This window comes from Saimiri boliviensis, chromosome 20, assembly GCF_048565385.1.
Source record: "Saimiri boliviensis isolate mSaiBol1 chromosome 20, mSaiBol1.pri, whole genome shotgun sequence".
Lineage (NCBI taxonomy): Eukaryota > Metazoa > Chordata > Mammalia > Primates > Cebidae > Saimiri > Saimiri boliviensis.
Genome location: NC_133468.1, coordinates 3590001 through 3599474, shown reverse-complemented (window position 1 = coordinate 3599474; position 9474 = coordinate 3590001). Strand labels below are relative to the sequence as shown.

Here is a 9474-nt window from a genome sequence, read left to right as displayed (position 1 = left end):
TTATGGCCTAACACAGAAAATTGGTACTGAGGACCAGAGCACTGCTATAAAGAAACTGGCAATGTGGAAGCAGCTTTGGAACTGGGTAACAGGAAGAATTGGAAGAGTTTGAAGGGCTCAGAAGACAGGAAGGTTATGGAAAATTGGAACTTCTTACAGACTGGTTAAATGGTTGTGACCAAAATGTTAATGGTTTTGGCTTGAAATCTACCTTGCAGTGTATTAATATCCTAAATATTACTTTCTTTTTTTATTAAAAATTTTTAAATCAGCCGGGCGCGGTGGCTCAAGCCTGTAATCCCAGCACTTTGGGAGGCCGAGGCAGGTGGATCACGAGGTCAGGAGATCGAGACCACCCTGGTCAACATGGTGAAACCCCGTCTCTACTAAAAATACAAAAAATTAACTGGGCATGGTGGCGTGTGCCTGTAATCCCAGCTACTCAGGAGGCTGAGGCAGGAGAATTGCCTGAACCCAGGAGGCGGAGGTTGCGGTGAGCCGAGATCGCGCCATTGCGCTCCAGCCTGGGTAACAAGAGCGAAACTCCGTCTCAAAAAAAAAAAAAAAAAAAAAAAAAAATTTTAATCTGAAGAAAGTGAAAATGCAGTTCCTCGCAAATTATGCAGTTGAATTTCCTACATTTGGGGAAATCATATGGGTCAGCATATCCAGAGTGCAATGGATGAGCCTTGCCCTGGAAAACCACCTTTGTGATTATGGTATCTCCACTGCCAGATAAAAAATACTACTTTCTTTTGTTTGCATTTGCCTGATATACCTTTGACCATCTTCTTTTTTTCGAATCCTTTGAAAATCATAATGCCCAAGATAAGCTTTACTTTGTTAACCAATCTTGAAAGCATTTTTATTTTGATAAGGAAGTTAATTCATTTATTTTTTTATATGCTATATACTATTTTTTTTATTTTTTGTATACTCCAGCTGGGCTGGAGTGCAGTGATGTGATCTTGGCTTGCTGCAACCTCTGCTCCCTGCATTCAAACAATTCTCGTGCCTCAGCCTCCCAAATAGCTAGGATTACAGGCATGCACCATAATGCCTAGTTAATTTTTGTATTCTTAGTAGGGATGAGTTTTCACCATGTTGACCAGGCTGGTCTCAAACCCCTGAGCTCAAGTGATCCACCCACCTCAACCTCCCAAAGTGCTAGGATTGCAGTCATGGGCCACTGTGCCCAGCCAATAACATTTTGTTTTTATTCATTCATTTACATTTATTGGTATGATATGTATTTGGACCGAACTATATTATTTTATGCTATGTTTTGCTGTAGATTTTTAAAAACGATTCACTATGCTGACTATTGTCTTTACCTTCCTTTTTTTATGTATATTTCCCTGATGGAAGAGAGATATGTTCTAATGATTACTTGTGTAATAATACATTTATCTAATAATTCAGTCTTTTGTTTCCTTAGAAAGTATCTATAAATTTTCTATTTTAACCAATGAAGAAATTAATAAATTTCTATTTCTCTCTTCACTCTCCTTCACCATTTAATTTTATTTTTAGTTGATTGAGTCAACTTTATTAATGTTATTCTTTATACTCAAATGTGCTTATGCCTCTGTTGGCTTATCAGTTTTAAGGAGACACTTTGCTCCTAGCTATCAAAAATTTAAAACATCAGTATACTTACTCTATTAAGCAATTTTTTTCCATTTTGCTTTCTCAAAGTGTGTTGAATATGGCATTTCAACATTTTCAAGACACATAACATTAACATTCTCTTTTGTCTCCCAATAGGGAGAAATATCTCATATTGGCTTTAGTTTGTTCGGTAGTAAAATTCAGCATGGACTCTAGATTTCTTGGATGTAGATTTTTAGGCCATCACTGGGCTCATGGGGAAAATATTCCTACAGCTTTGAACACATTCAAAATTTGATGAGTGTAAAATCCTTAGGTCACATTTTTATCTTAAGGTCATTGTTGCCCTTGGATCCCAGGCAAAAGCAGGACCTCAGCCCTAGCCCCATGCCTCAGGGTGTTCATACTTTGGAGTGCCTTCCTCAAAATATGCCCCACAGTTTCCCACACCAACGGCACCATTTTATATTCCTACCAGCAATGCATGGCATTCCGGTTTCTCCACAGTCTCACCAACACTTGTTAGTTTTTTATTAGCCCTGTGAGTGAGAAGTGATATCTCACTGTGATTTGCTTTCGCATTTCCTAATGATTAGTGATGTTGAGCATCTTCTCATGTACTTTTTGCTATCTGTACATTCTTTTTGGAGAAATGTGTATTCAAGTCCTTTGGCCATTTTTAAATTGGATTGCTTATTTTTGGTTGTTGAGTTGTAGGAATTATTTATATAGTCTGGCTATGAATCTCTTATCAGATGTGTTCTTTAATATTTTTTCTCCCAATCTGTGTTTTTCCGTGCCTTCTCAATCACCTTATTGTATCCTTTATTGTACAAAAGTTTTTAATTTTTATGAAGCCCAGTTTATCTACTATTTATATTGTTGTCTGTGTATTGGGTGTCATTTCCAAGAAACCATTGCCAAAGCCACTATCAGGAAGATGTCCTCTAAGCTTTCTTTTCTTTTCTTTTTTTTTTTTTTTTTTTTTTTTTTGAGACGGAGTTTCGCTCTTGCTACCCAGGCTGGAGTGCAATGGCGCGATCTCGGCTCACCGCAACCTCTGCCTCCTGGGTTCAGGCAATTCTCCTGCCTCAGCCTCCTGAGTAGGTCGGATTACAGGCATGTGCCACCATGCCCAGCTACTTTTTTGTATTTTTAGGAAGGACGGGGTTTCACCATGTTGACCAGGATGGTCTCGATCTCTTGACCTCGTGATCCACCCGCCTCGGCCTCCCAAAGTGCTGGGATTACAGGAAGCTTTCTTTTCAAAGTTAATCGTTTAGCTCATGTTTAGGGCTTCAGTCCATCTTAGCACATAGTATAAGGTAAGCATCCATCCCTATTCCTTTTCAAGTGAGTATCCAATTTCTTCAGCACCATTTGTTGAAAATTTTCTTTCTCCACTGAATAGTCTTGTCAGTTTTGTCAAAAATCAATTGACCATTCATGTGAATGTTAATTTCTGAACTCATTATCCTATTCCATTGGTCTGTATGTCTGTATTTAGGCCTGCATCACAGTGTTTTGAGGGATTCGTTTTTTTAATATGGACATGGTCTCCGCAAACAAAGTGTATTTGCCTGGTGCCAACACACCCTGGGCAGCCTAGTCGAGGATTTCATGGGCTCTGCTCTAGGGTCGTCTAGTGATGAATACTGCAGAGTTGTCTGAAAGCAAATGAAGCATGATTTATGTGCTCTCTCAAGTGACTTATCCATTTGCTCATCCGCCCAGTGGGTTCTATATCTTTGAAATTCATCATCCTTACCAGGAATGTCTCTCTGTTGACCTGATATTAATGAGAATTTCTATTTATTTAGAAATTTCATTGGCATTTTGATAGAGATTGCGTTGAATCTGTAGGTTGCTTTAGATACTATGGACCATTTAACAATATAAATCTTCTGATCCATGAACATGAAATATTTTTCCTTTTTTGGTGTCCTTTTCAATTTTCTCCATCTTTGTTTTATAGTTTTCACTATAGACATCTTTTTTTTTAATTCTTCTTTTTTCCTCACTGAGCAATCCTTTATTATTATTTTTTAACTTATTTTACTTTAAATGCATACTATATCTGGCATTTCTCCCTATGTTATCCCTCCCCACCCTCCCCTCCCTCCCCACCCCCTGTTGTCTCTCCCCTATGCCCCCCAACTGTCCCCTGTGTGTGATGCTCCTCTCCCTGAGTCCACATGTTCTCGTTGTTCAACACCCACCTATGAGTGAGAAAACATGGTGCTTGGCTTTCTGTTCTTGGGTCAGTTTGCTGAGAATGATGGTTTCCGGATTCATCCAAGTCCCTACAAAGGACATGAACTCATCGTTTGTTTTGGCTACACAGTATTCCATGGTGTATATGTACCACATTTTCTTTGTCCAGTCTATCATTGATGTTCAAAATCTGGAGACATCTTTAACTTATTTAGTTAATTCCTAGGTATTTAATTTTATCTGTGACTATTGCAAATGGGATTACATTTTTAAATGTTTTTCTAATTGTTTACTGTTGCTACTGATTTTTGTATCTTGATTTTATTATTTTTAAATTTTAACCTAACTATATATATAAAACTATATATATATATATATATATATATATATATATATATATAATTTATTCAGATACAGTTGGCTAATGTTTTTTAAATTGGCCTAACAATATCTGTCTTTTACTTCATGTGTTTCGAACATTGACAATTAATGTAATTATTCACATTTGGATTTGTAGCTACTATATTATTATTTGTTATCATTGTTCCATTTGTTTTTCATCCTCTGGTTCCCCTCTCCTGCCTTCCTTTGGGTGATTTCAACAATTTTAGTATTGCGCTTTAATTTATGTATTGTGATTTTAACTAATATTAATTTGCATAGTTTTTTGCGGTGGTTCTAGGGATTACAATATACATAATCTTAAGTTTTTACAGTCTGCTTAGAATCAATATTTTAGGCCAGGCACAGTGGTGCATACCTGTAATCCCAGCACTTTAGGAAGCTGAGATGGGTGGATCCATTGAACTCAGGAATTTGACCAGCTTGGGCAACAGAGTGAAACCCTGTCTCTACAAAAAAAAAAAAAAAAAAAAAAAAAAATTGCTGGGCCTGGTGGCATATGCTATGCTTGTGGTCCCAGCTACTTGGAAGGCTAAGGTGGGAGGACTGCTTGAGCCCCAGGAGGTTGAGGCTGCAGTGAGCCTAGATCACACCACTGCACTCCAGCCAGGGCAACAGAGCAAGACCCTATCTCAAAGGAAAAAAAAGAATCAATATTTTACAATTTCAAGTGGAATGTAGAAGCCTTACCATCATAGAGATTCTTTTACTATTTTCTCTTTATGTCACAGTTGTCTTATATGTTACTTCTATATACAGTTAATCTCTATTATTTGTGGATTTTGTGTTTGTGAATTTCCCTACTAACTAGAATTATTTATAACCCCACAATCAATACTCACAGTGGTTTTTTGCAAGTCATTCACAGAACTTGGGCAGAGTGGAAAAACATTTGAGTCATACAAAGTGCACATTCCTAGCTAAGGGTAACCAAGGTAATGTTTGTTTTTTCTTCTTGTTTCAGGTTTCATAAAGAAATGACCAGAGACTGGAGATGTAGGCAGCAGTGAAATGTAATAGGTCCAGATTTGGAGCCAGTTGAGTGGGATTTAAATTCCAGCTTTGAAAGTCGGTTAGTGTGGCAATCTCAGGCAAGTCAGTTAACACTCTTGAAACTTTTTCTCTTTTGTAAAATAAAGAAAATGGAATCTACTAAAATAAAGTATTGTTAGGATTTAAGATTACAATATACGTGATATATATGTTACTAGATAAATATGTGTGTGTATATGTGTAAAATCCGGGAACAGTGGTTCAATATTCACTAATTCAGTGTTCACAGTGACTTAATAGAACGTGATAACTATGAATGAGAATCAACTGTTCATTGAAAACCTCATCAAACAGTGTTGTAATTTTTGTTTTCAACTGTAAAATATATTTTAGAGAGCTCAAGAGGAGACAATATTATATTTACCAAGATATTTAATATTTCTATTGCTCTTTCTGCATTTTTGAAGTTCCAAGTTTTTAAATATTATTTCCCTTCTGTCTGGAGAAATTGTTTTAGCAATTCTTCTACAGTAGGTCTGCTACACATAAACGCTTAGTTTTCCTCCAACCGAGAATATCTTCATTTTCCCTTTTTTTTTTTTTCTGAGACAGAGTTTCACTCTTGTTATCCAGGCTGGAGTGCAATGGCGCGATCTCGGCTCACCGCAACCTCCGCCTCCTGGGTTCAGGCAATTCTCCTGCCTCAGCCTCCTGAGTAGCTGGGATTACAGGCACGCACCACCATGCCCAGCTAATTTTTTGTATTTTTAGTAGAGACGGGGTTTCACCATGTTGACCAGGATGGTCTCGATCTCTTGACCTCGTGATCCGCCCGCCTCGGCCTCCCAAAGTGCTGGGATTACAGGCTTAAGCTACTGCGCCTGGCCCATTTTGCCCTTATTACTTAAGAATATTTTCACTGAATATAGTATTCTGGGTTCACAGTTATTTTCTTTCAGTGCTTTACAAATGTTGTTCCACAGTCTTCTAGGCTGTGTAATTTCTGCTGAGAAATTCACAGTAATTTAAATCATTGTTTCCTTATAGAGAAGACCTATGTTTTATCTTGGTGCTTTTAATTTTTTTCTGTCTTTAGTTCTCAAAAATTTGATTATGATGTGCTCAGGGTATGGACTTTCAGGGGTTGTTCATGTTTGGAAATCACAGAGCTTCTTGAATGTGTAGGTTTATATTTTTTGTCAAATTTGGGAAATTTTCAGCTATTATGTCTTCATGTATTTTTTCAGCATGATACTCTTTCTCTTCTCCTTCCTGGTATCTGACAACATAAATAGTGAATCTCCTATTATTATTCTACACATCCTTCTGGCTTTATTTTTAGAATCTATCTCTTCTCTCTTGTTCAGATTAGGTAACGTTCATTGATCTATTTTCAAGTGAACTGATTTATTTTTTTTTTCTCCATCATATCCATGCTGCCATTGGGTCCATCTGTGAGGACTTTTTTGTTAATTTGTTATATGTTTCACTTCTTTTTTTTTTTTTTTTTGAGACGGAGTTTCGCTCTTATTACCCAGGCTGGAGTGCAATGGCACGATCTCGGCTCACTGCAACCTCTGCCTCCTGGGTTCAGGCAATTCTCCTGCCTCAGCCTCCCAAGTAGCTGGGATTACAGGCACTTGCCACCATGCCCAGCTAACTTTTGTATTTTTAGTAGAGATGGGATTTCACCATGTCGACCAGGACAGTATTGAGACTCTTGACCTCATGATCCACCCGCCTCAGCCTCCCAAAGTGCAGGGATTACAGGCGTGAGCCACCGAACCCAGCATATGTTTCACTTCTAAACATTGTCTTCTTCTTTTTTTTTTTTTTTGGACGTCTATATTTTTACATTTATTTCAGAATTGCTCATGATTGCTTATTGAATACTTGTAGAGTAGCTACTTTAAATTCTTTGTCACATAATTCCAAATCTTGGCATTGGCACCCATTGATTGTCTTTCCCCATGTGTATTGAGATGTTCCTGGTTCCTTGTATCTGAAGTAATTTTGGATTGTGTCTTGAATATTTTGAATATTATGTTATGAGATCATGGGTCTTACAGAGAATGTTAAGATTTTTACCTTAGCAAGTGTGAAAGGAAAATAACTTGGGCCCCCAAAATCACTAAGCTAAAGGAAAAATTCAAGCTGGGAACTGCTCAGGGCAAATCTGCCTCCCATTCTGTCAAAGTCATCCCTTTGCTCACTGAGATAGATGCGTATTCTGATTGCCTCCTTTGGAAAACATGATCAGGAACGCAGAAGAATGCAACCATTCATCTCTCACCTACCTGTGAACTGGAAGCCTCCTCCCTGCTTCCAGTTGTCCCTGCCTTTCTGGATGGAACCAAAGTACTTCTTACATATATTCATTGATGTCTCATGTCTCCCTAAAACGTATAAAACCAAGCTGTACCCCCATCCACCTTGGGCACATGCTGTCAGGACTTCCTGTGTCATGGGCATGCATCATCCACCTTGACAAAATAAAACTTTCTAAATTCACTGAGATCTGTCTCAAATTTTCAGGGTTCACACAAGCCATTGACCTATTTCATTTCAAGCCACAAGTTCCAGCTTACCTTTTGTGGCTTATGGTTCTAATGTCAGTTTATAAGGCCTTTGTATAACTATTCTGATCTGTTTTTTATGTGTATCATCCAGAGGTTTGTCTGGGACCTGAGCATGCTTTCTGTTTGTGGAGCAACAAGTCTTTTTTATATACTGATTAGGTTCAGATCTATGTATGTGCAGCTCAAAGTGAGCCCAGGAATTCATGAATAGTGTATAGGATAACTTTTCATCTCTGCCTCTGCCTCTGCCTCTGCCTCTTCTGCCTCTGCCTCCCCTCCCCCTCCCCTCCCTCCCCTCCCCCTTCTCCTCCCCCCCTCCCCCTCCCCTCCCCCACCTCTCTTCCATCTCCGCAGTACTATCTAGTTCCCTGGGACTCTTCTTTTTTTAGTCCTCCAGACAGAAATGTTGTACTTTGACTTTCACACTATGTTAGTCCATTTTGCACCCTTATAAAGGAATACCTGAGACTGGGTAATTTATAAAGAAGAAGGTTTATTTGGCTCATGGTTCTGCAGGCTGAACAGGCAGGGCACCAGCATCTGCTTACCTTCTGGTGAAGCTTCCAGAAGCTTTTACTCATAGCAGAAGGTGAAGTGAGAGCCAGCATGTCACATGGTGAAAGAGGAGCCAAAAGAGAGAGATAAGAGGTGCCAGGCTGTTTAAACAACCAGCTGTTCTGTGAACTCATTACTGCAGGAAGGAACACCACATTCCTGAAGGGTCCACCCACATGACTCAAACACCTCCATTGGGCCCTACCTTCAATACTGGGGAATCACATTTCAACTTGATATTTTAAAAGACATGCATCCAGGCCGGGCGCGGTGGCTCAAGTCTGTAATCCCAGCACTTTGGGAAGCCGAGGCGGGTGGATCACGAGGTCAAGAGATCGAGACTATGCTGGTCAACATGGTGAAACCCCGTCTCTACTAAAAATACAAAAAAATCAGCTGGGCATGGTGGCACGTGCCTGTAATCCCAGCTACTCAGGAGGCTGAGGCAGGAGAATTGCCTGAACCCAGGAGGCAGAGGTTGCAGTGAGCCGAGATCGCGCCATTGCACTCCAGCCTGGGTAACAAGAGCGAAACTCTGTCAAAAAAAAAAAAAAAAAAAAAAGACATGCATCCAATCCATATCAGGTGAATACCGTACACTTCTGCAACTGCACCTACATCTGGGGCCAAAAGGCAGGAAGACAGAAAAAAATTAATAAAGCTTTGTGGGCATTGAATCTTGTGACTCCCGTTGTGGGCTTCCATTGAAGCTCTGCTTTCAACAAAGACTTGCTTGGAGCCTGGTACATGAGAGAATGGAGACAAGAAAAAATAACTGTGCATATTTATGGGGGAGGATGTGACGTTTCAATGCATGTATACATTATGCAATGATCCAATCAGGATATTGAACATATCTATCACCTCAAACATTTATCATTTCTTTGTGAAATCCTTTCTTCTCATCATAATAAAATATGCAATACAATGCTATTAACTATAGTAACCCTGCTGTGCAATAGTAGAGCTGAACCTATTCCTCCTGTGTCATCATAATTGTGTAGCTGTTGACCAATCTCTTCCCAGTATCCCCTCCACTCCGCGTTCTCCACCATCTAGTAACCATTATTCTACTCTAAACTTTTATGAGATCAGCTTTTTTGTATTCCACAAATCAATG

General features: G+C 39.1%; 1 pseudogene; it reads right to left on the bottom strand.

Moving 5' to 3' along the window:
- Nucleotides 1-588: 588 nt before the first annotated feature.
- On the bottom strand, nt 589-743 carry LOC120360455 (U1 spliceosomal RNA; annotated as a pseudogene).
- Between the last annotated feature and the right edge of the window lie 8731 nt (nt 744-9474).